Source organism: Pseudophryne corroboree, chromosome 2 (assembly GCF_028390025.1).
Source record: "Pseudophryne corroboree isolate aPseCor3 chromosome 2, aPseCor3.hap2, whole genome shotgun sequence".
NCBI lineage: Eukaryota > Metazoa > Chordata > Amphibia > Anura > Myobatrachidae > Pseudophryne > Pseudophryne corroboree.
Genome location: NC_086445.1, coordinates 484,860,737 through 484,879,223, shown reverse-complemented (window position 1 = coordinate 484,879,223; position 18,487 = coordinate 484,860,737). Strand labels below are relative to the sequence as shown.

Sequence of the window (18,487 nt, the reverse complement as noted above, 5' to 3'; positions counted from 1 at the left end):
GACTGTTAATAAGTGAAGCAACGGAATGAGCTGTGCGCTTGGTCCTGGGGAGAAGAGAGAGGTTGGGGCTGCCTGTGGCAGAGGCTCTCAAACGCGGTCCTCAAGGCAGCCCCATAGTCCAGGTTTTAAGTATATCCAGAGCTCAGCACAGATGGTTACATCAAATTGAGTGGGGCTCTAATTAAGTCACCTGTGAACAAGCATGGATAAACTTAAAACCTGGACCATTGGTGTGCCTTGAGGGCCGCGTTTGAGAACCTCTGGCCTATGGGGAAGGTGTGTGTGTATTACGGATTGCCCCCCTGGATCCACCATTGATGCACCTTCCTGCATAAGGGTTTATTTATGAGAAGGTGTGTGTGTCACAGGGAGTGATTGTTCTTATCCCCCTCCCCCTCTGGATCCACTAGTGTGGTGCATTCTCCACAGTATATTATTTACATTGTTGCTGTTCATTATTAAATGGATAATACACTCTTCTAGCAACTAACCCACAGATGTGCCACAATAAAAAGCATTACCTGTAAAGGTTACAAACTTTAAAAACTGTCATTAAACAACACATGTTAAACAGTCTGGATGTACTGTACTTCAGTGCAGTGTCTGGTTGATAGATCTACAGTAAAAAGATAGACAGACAAAAGGTTGACACGACAATGGTCGACACACATTGTCGACACAACTTCTTCATGATTAACCATCCATGTAGTCTTTGATTGGGAGAAGTAACCTCTACCAAGCGCAGTTGTAGCAGAGTGAAGCAGCTTGCCCGAAGCATGGTGAGCGAAGTGACCCCGTGAGGGTACACGTTTCCATTAATTTGGCACAGATATGGTGAAAAATATAACACACACCAAAAAAAAAAAAAAACTTGTTGACCATTTTCATGTCAACCTTTTGACCCTGTCAACTTTTTGTACCTGTCAACTTTGACCCTGTCGACCATTTGGGGTTGAACAATTCACTGGCTATCTTTTTAACATCCAGATTCATGCCCCTTCAGTGCAAAGGTCAATAGGTATATATAAAATAAAAGTCCATGCACACGAACTCTTACTTATAATACAATTTTTTTTTTAATAATATTGTACAGGTTGAGTACTGTACTACATTTGTATTACTTTATTAAACATTGCAGTGGAGACAAATAGATATCTCCATTTGTTTTATCTTATAATCTAAAAATCAGTGGATAAAAGCCTTACTTTTTGAAGTAGCTCTGCTGTAAAGACACATGAAGATGAGATTTACAGCTTTCATTATCTCTTTTGGAAAGTATTTCCATTAATAAACTACATCATTGTACAAAATGAACTAGCTAGTAGCTTCCATAATGTTACCACAGTTTTCTTACTGTGACCACTGTGATACTACGATGGAAAGCAGAAAGTAAATTGCCCATAGAAATTAACTTCAAAGGCCATAAAAATATACCAGCACTTTTATCTGTTTCAGCCACATAAAGTAGTGACGGAAGTAATAGTGTTGTTGTAGTGTATCCATTTATACAGTGCATTTAGAAGTTAATTTCTCTGCATTTTCATGACAACTTACCTCCATTTTTTAACATGACTGCATTTTTCATATAGAATATATAATATCACAGCCATTTACACATTTTTAGTGTCTAAGCATATATTTCACACAAAAAATCGATGTAATCGAAGGAACAATTCTAGGCTGAGCTGCTGATTTGCAAGCTGACCTATTTGTCAGGTTATAGTGTTGTCAACAAGTTGGAGTGGAAATTTACATGCATAGAGATCATTTGCTAAAATCATTTGCCACCCTTTGCTCATAATTGTGGGCGTCTGCATGCTGCTTTTTAAATGCCAATACTCACCCAAGCGACCTGTGCCAGGCAGATAATGATGCTAAATAGGTAAGACATGTAATGATCTACCTCAGTTTATTAGTTAATGTACTGTGTAGACTGCATTAACCTTTAGCCCAGCTCAGCCTCTACGTGGCTGTAATGATAGTCTATTCAGACACCCACTACTTCCACCTACAATTAGCAGTTTTAAGAAACGTGTTGGATCAGTTGTTTACTCCTCTGGCGCTTGCTGATCATTCAGTTATTGATTTACAAAATAGTAAGCCAGATTTAACTTTATCTTCAGCACCACAATGAGTCGCAAAGGAAGCTGAATGCTGCTTTTGCTATTAAATAAAGAAAGACTGGCTTACTATTTTATATGTAAGGTGAGATAGTTACAGGTATAGTACACATTTCTAGAAGAAGCAGTAAGACTTAATGTTTATTGCTTTTCTGAATGGAACACTGAAAGCAGGATAATGACCCGCTGATGACTATGTAAAAGTTTAGATAATGATTGCCAATTGATTCTGTCTGTGATAATTGCTGTTAAATTGTAATGTATGGTATGATAGGTAGAATCAATGTAAGGATATGGTATTTCAGCTAATTAGCTGCATTCAGTGTTTGGATGGATCTCTGATTAGTGTGGCCATTATGTTATATTACGTAACACAGTGGCCAATTTAAACATAAGTCACACTTTGGGGGGGAAAAGGGATTCATTAGTAAGCTTACGGCTGGTTTTACTGCTATGGAAAACATCTCTGTACTTCTAGTGGTATTGTTGCGGTCGGTTCTAAAATTTTGAATAAATTTACATAATGACCTAATTGTGGCATAACATCATTTTGGGGAAAACTCATGAATTTGTCTTAAAAAGTGCATGGTAATCACAAGACTGTACACTTGGTGCTAAATGCAATAGCCTGCGAGCTGCCGGAGGTGCGGGACTTTGTGTGAGTCTGCTCAGATTTTTAAAGCGGCAATCATTTACAAGGTAAAACCAACAGAGCACTCCTGTGGGGGGGTGTGGTAGAATGAGTGATGTTGCAGTTACGATGTTCTGCTGTTACAAGAATACTGATGTCGCCCACATCACTCAAATGTGAAAATGCCCCTTAGAAACAGATGTAGCTTAAAACTACATTTTTTTTACTTAAATTATTGTAAAAAATGTGTACTGTAAGTACAGTACATACAATACAATGGAATTATATTATGATGATGTGGAAATGTTGAATTGTGCAGCGCAGGGGCATCACCATCACACCAGAAGAGAGTCTTAGGGTATGAGAAGGATGTGGGCAACCTAGTGCCTTGCAAGTGAAGTACACACCACCAAACACAGCATCTCAGATGCTGCTTTACTTTTGTGTTCTAGTTTTGACTTGATTACCTCTAGAGAAAAGGTCTTCTAATGGAGGAATTGGCATTATATGCACAACACAAATAAGCTCAATAAGCCCCAGGCCAGGAGGAAAGTGCCCCCGGAAAATGTTTTCACACCAGTAACTTGGAATTTTACAAATACACAATGCTACCCTAAGCTCCAAAGTACAGAGAATACAGAAAAATACAATTATTAAAATTAGAGATGTGCACCGGAAATTTTCGGGTTTTGTGTTTTGGTTTTGGATTCGGTTCCGCGGCCGTGTTTTGGATTCGGACGCGTTTTGGCAAAACCTCCCTGAAATGTTTTTGCCGGATTCGGGTGTGTTTTGGATTCGGGTGGTTTTTTCAAAAACACCTCAAAAACAGCTTAAATCATAGAATTTGAGGGTAATTTTGATCCTATAGTATTATTAACCTCAATAACCATAATTTCCACTCATTTCCAGTCTATTCTGAACACCTCACAATACTATTTTTAGTTGTAAAATTTGCACCCAGGTCGCTGGATGACTAAGCAAAGCGACCCAAGAGGGCGGCACAAACACCTGGCCCATCTAGGAGTGGCACTGCAGTGTCAGACAGGATGGCACTTCAAAAAATTGGCCCCAAACAGCACATGATGCAAAGAAAAGAGAAAAAGAGGTGCACTGTGGTTGCTGGACGGCTAAGCTAAGCGACACAAACACCTCAATATCACAGGAATTATTCGTTCTAATCAATGGTATTATTGGTCCAAATCACTGGAAGAAAATAACAAAATCACTGGAATTATTCGTTCTAATCAATGGTATTATTGGTCCAAATCACTGGAAGAAAGTGACAAAATCACTGGAATTATTCGTTCTAATCAATGGTATTATTGGTCCAAATCATTGTATCATATTTGTAAACATTTGTAGAAAGTCGCTGCTTTCTGATTACAGAAATGCTCAGATATTCCTGCGAATCCACAATCCCTTCCCAGAGGAAAAAGAAATTGAGAAACCGTTGTTTGAGAACGTTTGTTCTCTTTCCCTTACAAAGGAACAAACCACTTTCCAAGAAGACTGACATTTTTGGGATTATGGAGACAATGTTTTTGAATATAAATCGAAAGCAGGTGGTGTATTAGAGCAAAAGAGTGCAAGAGACCAGCCATGCAGTTTCTGAAATATTATGACAACATTTTACTGTATTTCATAAGCACTCATTCCTAACTCTGCTAAGTACTGTTTGGTATACTGTATCTGGCTTCCATGAGGTAGTTGTCCATTATTTCAGCTTCCATTGACCTTTTTGAAAGCGGTAGAAGTTATCAATTCTTTTTTTTTTTCTCCTGCATAGCCCAGTAAAATGTTGCAATGTTAAGTATTGACTTGGGCCTTCTGGGGGTCCACTTCTTCACCAAACCCAGCCAAATATCACACTAACCCTCTGTTCCACATTCTCTATGTACCCCATCTGTGTCACCCATGTCTGTCTACCCCTCCCCTTTAGATTGTAAGCTCTCACGAGCAGGGCCCTCTTCCCTCATGTGCTTATCCTTTGTCTTACTTTAATAATCTTCAACTGTACCACATCCAGCAGTCTTCTGCCACCTGATACTTATTCCAGTGTCATCTGCTGATGTAACTATGTGTATTTACCCTGTACTTGTCCTATACTGTCATCAACTGTAAGTTGCTGTTTTCCTGTTTGATTATTTATGTACTCTGTAATTGGGCGCTGCAGAACCCTTGTGGCAACATATAATAAAGGATAATAATAATAATAAATAATAATATAGGGTGTATAACCACAGGTGTATCTCACACATCACACAGTACAGTATATAGGGTGTATAATCCCCAGGTGTATCTCACACATCGCTCAGTACAGATTACAGGATGTATAATCACCAGGTGTATAACACATGTCGCACAGTACAGTATACATACTGGTCACAACAATGCAGCAGATATTGAGCACTGATCAGGATACTAGAAGTGACACAGAGCTGCAAGATACAGCAATGGCCTACTGTACTGTACTATATATGTATACTGCAGGTCACCAAAATGCTGCACTGTCCTACTATATACTGCTCACAATAATGCAGCACAGATATGGAATGGATACTTGCAATGACACAGCTGCAAGATACTACAGCAATGGCCTAATGTACTGTACAACTATATACTGTTGGTCACCAAAATGCTGCACTGTAATAATTATAATACTATATATACTGCTCACAAAATGCAGCACAGATATCTAATGGATACTTGCAGTGACACAGAGCTGCAAGATACTACAGCAATGGCCTAACGTACTGTACAACTATATACTGTTGGTCACCAAAATGCTGCACTGTAATACTATATATACTGCTCACAAAAATGCAGCACAGATATGGAATGGATACTTGCAGTGACACAGAGCTGCAAGATACTACAGCAATGGCCTAATGTACTGTACAAGTATATACTGTTGGTCACCAAAATGCTGCACTGTAATACTATATATACTGCTCTCACAAAAATGCAGCACATATATGGAATGGATACTTGCAGTGACACAGAGCTGCAAGATACTACAGCAATGGCCTAATGTACTGTACAACTATATACTGTTGGTCACCAAAATGCTGCACTGTAATAATTATAATACTATATATACTGCTCACAAATTGCAGCACAGATATGGAATGGATACTCTTGCAGTGACACTGAGCTGCAAGATACTACAGCAATGGCCTAATCATATACTGTACAACTATATACTGTTGGTCACCAAAATGAAGCACACTGAGCACAGATATGGATCGTTTTCAGGCAGAGAACGTAGATATTTCCAGCACACTCAGCACAGATATTTGCAGCACACGGAGCACAGATATTTGCAGCACACGGAGCACAGATATGGAGCGTTTTAAGGCAGAGAACGTAGATATTTTCAGCACACTGAGCACAGATATTTGCAGCACACTGAGCACAGATATTTGCAGCACACTAAGCACAGATTACGGAGTTTTTCAGGGAGAGAACGCAGCCACGTCCTCTCCGTTCAGTCTCCAATGCACAAGTGAAAATGTCAGCGACGCGCGGCTCTTTATATAGAATACGAATCTCGCGAGAATCCGACAGCGGGATGATGACGTTCGGGCACGCTCGGGTTAACCGAGCAAGGCGGGAAGATCCGAGGCTGCCTCGGAACCGTGTAAAATAGGTGAAGTTCGGGGGGGTTCGGATCTCGAGGAACCGAACCCGCTCATCTCTATTTAAAATCTATTGTTAAGTATTCGAGAAAATTAACCAAATGTCTTTAAAGGGAATGGTAACAGGATCCCAGCTCTTGGGATGCTGGCAGTCAGAATACTGACCTTGGCATCCCGACCCGCAGAATCCCGACACCCGGTAGAAAAGTATTCTAAGCATCCCTCTCTACTCCCCTAACCCTTCCCGCAGCCTGACACTAACCCTCCCCGCCCATTTCTTGAAAAAAATACTACTTTACTTCTTTGCCAATATTGTTAGTGATCTCATTTGAGTTCAGATGAGTATGTGTCAGTCCACACTATTTAATTACACAACAAAATTCTAAAGCATTAAATAAACTGAAAAAAACACGTTTCTAAATTGCACACTGTGACACCTACTGGCAAACAGAGGATCAAAGAGAATATATGTAAAACACAATTTTAGGGGGGAGGGGGGGGGGGGGAGAGAGAAATAGCACACATACATAATGCATCTAAAAGACTAGGGGCATAATTCACAGTTGATCGCAGCAGCAAATTTGCTAGGGCTCTACTTAGTACACATAAAAGCCTCTTTTCTCCAGCACTGAAGAGAAAACTGCAGTGAAGTTGACAATTTCACCAAGTTTTCTCTTCTCTTAAGAGATGTCTTTTTACTGCTTGAATCATCTCCCCCACAGCCCCATAGGTTTCAATGCGGAGTGATCACTTATGCTTCTCCAAACTTTTCTCAAAAAGTTAACACCATTTTTATATGGAACATCTGCCCCACCTGCAGCGCAACATGGTTTTGTCCATTGAATGTCTTCACATGTCCAACTTGAAAACAATTCTATTTGCAGCAGATATTTGCTTAGACTTATGATGGAGATGTACTGTAGCTTTATATAATAAATAGTAAATTCTAAAGTCACATTACTGTGATTGTACTATACACAATACGTAATAAATGTCATATATATATAATATGGAAAGTATCTGGACTGTAATAAATAAAAACAACAGTTGAATTTGCCATATAAAATGTACTTAAATGCAAACACCTCTACACGTGTTGTCATATATTACACAAATAAATTGCATTACTGTGAGAACCGGGTGTGGATCATAGGGTCGACAGTAACTAGGTCGACAGTCATTCACCTGAAATAGGTTGACACACTCATTAGGTCGACAAGGACAAGGTCAACATTGAAAAAGGTAGAGATGAGGTTTTTATATATTTTTTGGTGTCGTTTTCTTTGTGAAGTGACCGGGAACCCCAATTAGTGGTCGACCTAATGAGTGTCGACCTAAGTGCTGTCGACCTAAAGACTGGATACTGTGAGCACCACACATCCTAATGGGTTCTTTTAAATCACTCAGGCAGATGGTTGTAGTCAAACATGTAATTTATTCTGTAGATGGTTAATGTAGGCAAGCAGACAGATGAGATTATTTGCAGTTATGGCATACACAGGTGAGGGAAATGCAGTTTCTAGTCACTTATCCCCAACCCACCAATATCCCCCTCCACATTGAGGGTGGTGACCATTGGCTCCCTGTGGTGAAACCTTGGTTTCACAGTGACCTTGTCTATGCTGCCAATTAACTCTTGCAGCTCCACAGACTAATTTAGCCTTTTAACTATTTTAGACAATATGGTCACTGTGCAGTGGTATACAAAGCACAGAGAACATTCTTGAATTCCTCACAAAATTACATAGACAGTACCTGTGAATAATAACTGTAATAAAACATGGATATGCACATTTTCAGTAAGGTGACATTAGGGATAAAAAGTAATTTCATCAGACTCTGATGACGTGGGAAATAAGGCATACTGTAACTATATACATTGTCCACAGACCTCTTATTTCATCACTCTTACATCCAACTCTAAATGAGCCCCAGGGTCTTATGTAATAGCCTGCAGGCTATTAAATAACCTCCTTCCCAGTGTGAGCATATTATGTGTGATGTATATGTATGTATAATATACAGTTTCCGCTCAACTGGTTATAACTGACTATTTTATACCAAGTACTGAATTTTATACCAGAACCGAGTGACACAAAAATGGCTGTTTATGATGTAAGTCAGTTACATGTGCAGCCTGGTCAGTGGTTATATTTCAACATGTCTGCTTTTCACCAATGCGTATAAGGATTCACATGCTTACTTACATGAATGAAATGAAAACTCTATTTTTCAGATTTTTCCTGTATATAGTGACTAAAAAGCATTTTTTTTTTATTTCAGTTAGATTACATATATGTATATGTAATGTGGCATATTTATTGTGTTTATATTACATGCCATGTAACGTGGCAGCTCTTGTGTAAAGTCTAAAAAGGAGGGCTGTTCCTCTGACCTTTTATTTGAATTTTGCTTCATTCCCTCCTTTCTCTCATCCATTAGTGTTTCTTAAACATATTTCCTGAGGACCTTTGTTTTGCATGAAAGCTGACATTTTTGTTTCTAAAATCTAGATGATCAAATGGATAACATCATTGCTGCTCCTTCTGTAATCTTGTGTAACAAGAAATACAGCTATTTACAGTATTTGTTATTACATTCAAGGGCCAGATGCATCATCGCTTGAGAAGTGATAATATGGAGAGGGAAAAAGTACCAGCCAATCAGCTCCTAACTGCCATTTTTCAAACACAGCCTGTAACATGGCATGTAGGAAGCTGATTGGCTGGTACTTTTTCCCTCTCAATTTTATCACTTTCCAAGCGATGATGCATCTAGCCGTTATGAAAACAGAGTATGTGCTGCTGTTTAAATGTTGTATTGTTCCATCATCTTTATAAAGAACTAGTGAATGTGTATATAACATTAAATAGAAAAATCATCCAATACAGAGATGGACAATGTGAAGTTGATTCTATTAAGACTTCAATTAAGGAGACAATCACAAAACAAAAATCCTCATGAAATATTAACATTGTGCTTGCAGAATGTTTAGATTTAATTACTTTGGCAGAAATGATACTGCTAACAAACAAAGTGCAGATGTTTCTTAATTAAGAAGGATTACATCTTAAATCATGATCTAAATCTTCAAATTATGGCAGTGGTTTTAATAAATAAAATTAAAGGATGAATTTTATTTATTAGATGCAAGTTCTTTGTATTAATAAAATCTGCCACCAGATTTTAAGTTTATCATTTTGAAATTAATCCAGTTTAGTTACATTGATAAATTTCTTTGTTGATTGTACAAATATAAATATTTAAAGGTACACTTCAGTGCCGTTCTTTTCTAGAATGTTTTGTAGTTAATAGGTAAGGGATAAACAACATCACTCTGAGCGGCGGCATAAGTTGTGAGTCTTATATTACTCAGAGTCTATTTAGTAAACTAAATAATCACATTTCCTTGGCATATTAGCCAGAGAATGCAATATTTAAGATACCTCCATGAGCAGAGAGAAGTCTATTGCTGTAGATTGTGCTGCCCCATAGGAAGTAATGGGAGTTGCCTCTAGGTGATATCTATATAAAGTTCTCACCTTTTTTTCAAGCAAACATAACGCCATCTCTTGATGGCATAGGCATAATTTCCCCTGCCTACATTCAAATGGCATTGACAACTTCTCCTCCTGGGTCCAATGATGCTTTGCATCCTAGGCTCCTCCACACAGCTTGCCGGATAGACAAAGAACCATAGCATCCACACTCAATGGCGTTCAGATTCCATATCCACAAGTAAGTGCTCACCGGGACAGCTCTTTCTTGCTTTGGCTTTCCCAGCAGCTAATTTCATATAAATATAGGTGAACATTTGGTGAAAAGCCGCACATTTTCTGTAAACTCATTAGGAGTTCTTACTAAAAAGACATTACAGATGTGTCCATTTACACTGTTGCTGTGGGAAGCTATGTAGTGCTGCCTATGCACCCAGTTGTCTGCTATTGTTCACGGTTAGCGCACTCCCACCACCTTTTCCGTGCAAAACTAATGGGTAGTGGGAGCTTGTGCTTCCGCTTCCCCTGCTGTATAACCTGCACAGGCTATGAATGGGCAGTGGGAGCACTGCTGCCCACTACTCTGTCCATCCCCCTTCTCTTGTTGTGCTGTCCTGCTAGCAAAAACATGTGTGTGCCTGCTCCCGCTTTAATACACTATGCCGCAACAATATATAAGGACACATCTGTGTGAAACACTGTGCCGTATACGAAAACTACTCATTTGAAACCCTTATGTTAGACCATTTCTACTCCTAACGTGACACTGAACAATTAAATAGTTTGCCAGATTTTTAGGTGTAAAACCTCTTCTGTCTTCCATTAAAATTAGCTTGAATGCGATAAAACTGCTCTACATTTTACATGAGGTAAGGTGTGTAAATTTCACGTCTGCTATTTCCATAGAACTCAAGGGCAGTGTTTCTTGCGCTCTCTCTCCACAGAAAAAAAGACTCACTTTTTCAATCTTTTTGAAATCGGGATTGCGTGCCATGACAGCATCCAACTTCTTGGCTATGGATGCTTCAACTGCCCCAGGAGCAACTTTGTTGTTCCTCACTTCCTGCATGACCTGAAGTGCTTTTGTCATTGGAAGAGTTTCTCCCTCCAGCTTCTTAACAGTACAGTATGAGTCAGACAACACACGTATACATATGTGACAGCGCTGCCATGGTGGGTTCAATACACCCAAATCAGAAATCAAATCACACAAGGTGATGCTGGAACTGCCTGCCTTCTGTTTCCACACATTCCCACAGTAAATGTATATAGTTTAAATTTAACTAACAGAATTAGTCCTTTGTAGGCTCTAATAGTTGTAATAGGTCATTTTAGGTACTAACATCCAGATAAGGTCATTTTAGGTCCTGTAGAAATTAAGTATGTTAACCCCGGTACATAAAACATAAAAGGAAACTGACATTTTGAGTGTAATGGGAAAGGATTAGAATAGGTTAGAACCTAAGAATCCTGGGCTTACTCATTACAGAGGTAGTGCAGGAGCAGCAATCTGGCACTCCGCAAGTTGGAATCGGGTGCTATCAGAGCAATAATGGTGCTTGGCCCTATACCTTGCGCCCTAGGTGGTGGGACTGATCTTACGCCCTTCATTACGGCCCTACACTGGTGTACAACCTAAATATCTCCCAAATACATAATTAATATTAAATCACTCCAGTACTTGCTCTAAACATACATTTTTCAATAATATTCTTAGATTAAAAATATATTTGCTAATTAATATAAACATCTGTACATTTTATGGGGAAAAATAGGATTTTAATTACCTACCGGTAAATCCTTTTCTCGTAGTCCGTAGGGGATACTGCAAATCCATTTAGTACCACGGAGTATAGACGGGTTCACTAGGAGCCATGGGCACTTTAAGAATTTGATAGTGTGTGCTAGCTCCTCCCTATATACCCCTCCTACCAGACTCAGTCTAGGAAACTGTGCCCGAGGAGACGGACATACTTTGAGAGATAAGGAAAGTGGTGAGATTACGAACCAGCACACACAAAACAAGTGGAAAGCCATGTTAACCAAAACGTGAAACATGAACAGCAAAAGCCGAACAAACCAGATTACTTAACCAAGTAACAGTGCAGGAAGAACGAAGCACTGGGCGGGCGCCCAGTATCCCCTACGGACTACGAGAAAAGGATTTACCGGTAGGCAATTAAAATCCTATTTTCTCTTACATTCTAGGGGATACTGGGAATCCATTTAGTACCATAGGGAAGTACCAAAGCTCCCAAACCGGGTGGGAGAGTGCGGAGGTTCCTGCAGAACTGATTGGCATCTGAGGGCCTTCAGTTTGGTCAAAGTATCGAACTTGTAAAACTTAGCAAACGTGTTTGAAACTGACCAAGTAGCTGCTCGGCAGAGCTGTAAAGCCGAGACACCCGGGCAGCCGCCCAAGAAGAACCCACCAACCTAGTAGAGTGGGCCTGTACAGGTTTTGGAACCGGCAAGCCTACCATGGAATAAGCATGCTGGATAGTGAGCCTGATCCAGCGTGCAATTGACTGCTTTGAAGCAGGACACCCAATTTTATTGGGATCATAGAGAACTAACAGCGAGTCTGATTTCCTGTGATGAGCAGTTCTCTTTAAATACACCTTCAAATCCCTCACAACATCCATAGACTTTGAAGTAGCAGAGGTGTCAGTAACAACCGGAACCAAAATAGTTTGGTTGATGTGAAACGCAGACACCACCTTAGGAAGAAATTGATGACGAGTTCTGAGATTAGCTCTGTCCTCATGGAAAATTTGGTAGGGGCTCTTGTGAGACAACACCCCTAGCTCCGACACACGTCTTGTTGAAGCCAAGGCCAACAGTGTGACAGTCTTCCACGTAAAGGTACTTTATGTCAACATCCTGTAATTGTTCAAACGAGTCCGATTGTAGGAACTGCAGCACCAAATTGAGATCCCAAGGTGCCGTGGGAGGCACAAAGGGAGGTTGGATGTGCAGAACACCTTTCAAGAATGTATGAATCTCAGGTAGAGAAGCCAATTGTTTCTGAAAGAAAATAAACATGGCCGAAATTTGGACTTTTATGGAGCCTAGACGTAGGCCCACATCCACTCCCGACTGCAGAAAAAGCAGGAAACATCCCAGATGAAATTCCACCGCAGAATATTGTCTGCTCTCACACCAAGAGACATATTTCTACCAAATAAGGTGGTAATGTTTAGACGTTACCCCCTTCCTGGCTTGGATCATAGGGGGTAATTCCAAGTTGATCGCAGCAGGATTTTTGATAGCAACTGGGCAAAACCATGTGCACTGCAGGGGAGGCAGATATAACATGTGCAGAGAGAGTTAGATTTGGGTGGGGTGTGTTCAATCTGCAATCTAATTTGCAGTGTAAAAATAAAGCAGCCAGTATTTACCCTGCACAGAAACAATATAACCCACCCAAATCTAACTCTTTCTGCACATGTTATATCTGCCTCCCCTGCAGTGCACATGGTTTTGCCCAGTTGCTATCAAAAATCCTGCTGCGATCAACTTGGAATCACCCCCATAGTCAGGATGACCTTGTCAGGAATCCCTCTCCTGGCTATAATCAGCCGTTCAACTTCCATGAAGTTAAACGTAACCGCGATAAGTCTTGATAGACAAATGGGCCCTATTGCAGAAGATCCTCATGAAGAGGAAGAGGCCACGGATCTTTGAGCAGCATCTTGAGAAGATCTGCATACCAGGCCCTTCGTAGCCAGTCCGGAGCAATGAGGATTTCTTGAACCTTTTCCCTTTTATTCTTTTTAGAATTCTTGGGATGAGAGGAAGTGGAGGAAACACTTACACCAGCTGGTAGACCCACTGAGTTGTCAGTGCATCTACCGCCACTGCTTGTGGGTCCCTCGACATGGAAAAATACCACTTGAGCTTCTTGTTGAGTCGAGAGGCCATCATGTCAATTTGTGGATATCCTCACCGTCGTGTCAACCACCAGAACACCACCGGGTGAAGGCCCCACTCCCCCGGGTGCAGGTCGTGTCTGCTGAGGAAGTCTGCTTCCCAGTTGTCTACTCCCGGAATGAAGTCCGCCGACAATGCCACGGCATGTTTTTCCACCCAGAGGAGAATTCTTGACACCTCTGACATTGCTGCTCTGCTTTTCGTTCCACCCTGTCGGTTTATGTACGTTACCGCTGTCACATTGTCTGACTGGACTTGAATTGCCCAAATCCGAAGTAGAGATGAGACTTGCAGAAGGGTATTGTAGATAGACCTGAGTTCCAGGATGTTTATTGGAAGGACGGCTTCCTGACTTGACCATCTTCCCTGGGTGACTGCTCCCCAACCTCTGAGGCTTGTGTCTGTGGTTAGCAGAATCCAATTCTGAATCCCGAACCTCCGACCTTCGATGAGATGAGAAGTCTGTAGCCACCACAGAAGGGAGATCCTGGCTCTTGGCAACAGACGGATCCCTCTGGTGCATGTGAAGATGCGATCTTGACCATTTGTCCAATAGATCTAGTTGGAAGGGCCTCGCATGAAACCTTCCATACTGAAGCACCTCATGAGAGGCCACCATTTTCCCCAGAAGGCGAATGCACAGATGCACCGAGATCCGGGTTGGCTTCAGGACAGCCCGAACCATCGACTAGATTACCATAGCCTTTTCCAAGGGAAGGAACAATCTCTGAGACTCTGTGTCCAGTATAATTTCCAGGAAAGGATGCCTCTGTGTCAGTTTCAGGTGAGATTTTGGTAGGTTCAGAATCCACCCGTGATCCAGGAGTAATCTGGTTGAGAGGCCAATGCTATCCAACTACCGCTCCCTGGATGGTGCCTTTATCAGAAGATCGTCCAGGTACGGAATTATGTTCACTCCCTATTTGCGGAGTAGAAACATCATCTCTGCCATCACTTTGATGAATACTCTCGGTGCCGTGGAGAGACCAAATGGCAGGGCCTGGAACTGGTAGTGACAGTCCTGCAGTGCAAACCATAGATAAGCCTGATGAGGCAGCCAGATCGGAATGTGAAGGTATGCATCTTTGATATCCAGAGACACTATCAATTCCCCTTCCTCCAGACCTAAAATCACCGCTCTCAGAGACTCCATCTTGAATTTGATCACTCGTAAGTACGGGTTCAATGACTTGAGGTTCAGAATTGGCCTCACCGAACCATCCGGTTTCGGTACTACAAACAAGTTGGAATAGTATCCCTTGTTTTGCAGATGAGGTGGAACTGGAACAATGACCTGGGTCTGTACCAGTTTTTGAATGGCATTCTGTAAAGTTATACTTGCCTCTTGTGAAACTGGTAAGCCTGATTTGAAGAATCTGTGACGTGGAAGCTCCTGGAACTCCAGTCTGTAGTCCTGGGAATTAAGATCTATGACCCAGGGATCCTGGCACGATGTTGTCCAGATGTGACTGAAGAATTTTAGTCTCCCACCTGCCAGTCTTCCAGGTATCTCGGTCCACCGTCATGCTGAAGGTTTTGAGGAAGCAGAGCTTGAGCCCTGTTCCTGTAAACCGGCAGTTGCTGGTTTGCGTGGTTTACCTCTAACGCCTCTGGTGGTGGTAGAAGAACCTCTGAGATTGCCCCTAAACTTGGCAGTCCAAAAGGACTGTAAATTGGGTCCTGCGTAGGTCTTCCTAGCTGGGGGAGCTGCAGAAGAAAGGTATGTGGACTTACCCGCAGTAGCTTTGGAGATCCATTTGTCTAGTTCATCTCCAAATAAGGCATCACCTGTGGAAGGTAGGCCTTCCACGCCCTTTCTGGAGTCTGCATATGCAGTCCAATTGCATTGCCATAGACCCCTGCGTGCAGACACTGCCATAGCTGTAGTGCGTGCATTAAGAAAGCCTATTTCTTTTATGACTTCCACCATAAAGTTTGCGGAGTCCTGTATATGTTGCAGGAGCAAAACAATCTCCCCTTGAGGTAAGGTATCTAACCCCTCAATTAGGTTACCGGACCATTTAGCAATGGCTTACGTAATCCACCCACATGCTATAGTGGGTCTCTGGGCCACCCCAGCAGCTGTATACAAAGATCTGAGCGTAGCCTCAACCTTGCGGTCAGCTGCATCTTTCAGAGAGGCTGCACCCGGGACAGGCAATACAATTTTCCGTGAGAGCCTGGATACTGATGCATCCACTATTGGTGGATTTTCCCATTTTTTCCTATCCTCAGGAAGAAAAGGAAAAGATGATAATAACCGTTTAGGGATTTGAAATTTCCTATCATGATTAACCAATGGTTCTTCAAACAGGGTGATTAATTCCTTTTACACAGCAAAAGTGGCTGAGGATTTCTTTTTTATATTAAAATAAGATTCCTCACTCTCCTCTGCCACCTTATCAGGGATATTCAGAACTTCTCTTATAGTGTCTATAAGAGCCTCTATTCCCTGCGACAGAGTATCCTCCCCCACCTCACCCTTCTCCATGTTTGACCCTTCATCATCCGAGTCAGACTGCAGGATATGGGCCAAAGCGTTTTTCTGCGGACAAATGGCAGGGGACTGAGACGCTGGTTTGAGTACGGAGTCTCTTTTTCATAAACTCAGTCATAGATTGTCTTAAGTATTGCATCTCTTTCTCATTCCGAGATAACTTAGTAGAGATTGTGGAAATCATTCCCCTAATGGAGTCCAGCCATGCTAGTTCTGCCCCACTAGCCTGGAAAGGAACACTACATTGAGTACACACTAGTGAACCCCCTGGGGAAGAGGAACACTGTGCTTTACATGAAACACTCTCTTTGTCTGACATACTGTAACAGTGACAGCACACACACACAGGAAAAGGTTAAATGCACAAATAACCTACAAAGAGCCCTTCCAGGGAGACACAGAGGGAGTATGGAACCAGCACACGGCGCCCTTAACGCTAATGCCAAGCTTAGCCAGGTTGAAGATTAAGTACCTAGATTAGGGACTTAATGCACTAACAATCGCTCCCCCCCCCCCCACCCCTCCCCAGATAATAAATGGAAAAAACTCTTCAGGAGCTTCCAGATACATGACCGGCTCCTCCGGGCACATTTTCTAAACTGAGTCTGGAAGGAGGGGCATAGAGGGAGGAGCCAGCGCACACTATCAATTTCTTAAAGTGCCCATGGCTCCTAGTGGATCCATCTATACCCATGGTACTAAATGGATTCCCAGTATCCCCTAGGACGTAAGAGAAAAAAGCATTTCCATTCTGTACAGGGACGGATAGTTACACACGTATAACAGATCTCATTGGCCTGTGCTGCATCAGCGAGTGCTGTCACTATTTCTGTAAGACTATTGGACTTGACCTCATCAGCAGGCAGACACTAACCTTTAGTGACAAGCTTTATCATAATAGCTCAAAGAGCTGCATTTCAGGCTGTCACACAATTTCTCCCCTCACACAAGCTCATTTCGAGTGGCATCATCTTTTATTGCATTTTTGATTCATTTTGGTCGTCAAGCCTTAACATTGCCATTTTAACATCTACCTGAGAGCATCAGACATCACATTTCTAATCTGGTTTAACAAATCCGGCTGTGAGAGGAGTGTTATCTATTTGCTACCACTGAATGAAATTACATTACAAATGGGAATAATATATCATTGCCAGAAACTTTAACGCAGTGGAATCAAAGCGACAGCCTGTCCTGTAGAGAGCTGTTCATTATTTTCTGCATGTATCTCCCAGTATCCCTCCATTGACTCGAGTTAATTGTGCCTGCTATTCCTTTTATCACATGCTGACTCCTATATATTTCCCCATATAATGTCATAATTTGCTAAGAGTCAATGTTCAAACCAGCACTATGTAAACTGTGGGTGGTCCCTCGATCCATACTGTAGAATTGCAGTTATCGTCTCCTCTGTTCTGCTGCCTGTTGCTCAATATACTACACATACATGAAATTACAGGAGTGTAAAAAATATTACAGCATCTTGTGTCCAGGGTACAGTTTTTCCTATTAGTAATATTTGCAGATAAAATACAAGATTATTAAATGCTCTCAACTTCTGTGGCGTCGTCAGGCACAAATTAGTATTAGGTGCTAGCACATGCATCAGCTGTTTTCTCACCACTTAAACAGTCCAACAAATACCTGCATATATATTATCACGATAACCATTATATCAAAGTGTAAGTAAGAATTCATTAATATCAATGCGTAAGGTAGAATTTAGTATTCTATATGTAGGGCTAACTTGTATTTTGGAAAACAAATTACTAGCAGGTATTACCCACTGTGTAATTATTTAATATTATTAAATCGCTTCAACATGTTACAGAAATTATATATATACTAAACCTATTTGTAATAAATATGCCTTAGATCTTTTTAAACAAACCACAAAGGCTAAAGATTGCTTGCTTTCATACTGTATTAGTAGGAATAGAGAACATTAACCCTTTAATTGCTAGAGAGTATAGTGTAAACCAGGGGTGCAGAGGTGAATTGGCCATAGGACTTATTGCGAAGTTTCCGCTAGGCCAATGGCCTAGTAGGTGCATCAGGAGGCTGGTTTATTTTATTTATTGTATTTTTATTTATTTAAAGTCATTCCAATATATTTATTTGTTTGTTTGGACCAGACGGCAAGAGTAGGTGTTGAAGGGTGAAAGGCAGAC

The 18,487-nt window shown here is 41.2% G+C and overlaps 1 protein-coding gene across 8 annotated transcripts in view; it reads right to left on the bottom strand.

Annotated features, from left to right (window-relative positions):
- The window catches only part of RPH3AL (rabphilin 3A like (without C2 domains)), a 645,411-nt gene that overhangs the window by 46,505 nt on the left and 580,419 nt on the right, over positions 1-18,487 (bottom strand). The gene's annotated exons all lie outside the window — the stretch shown is intronic.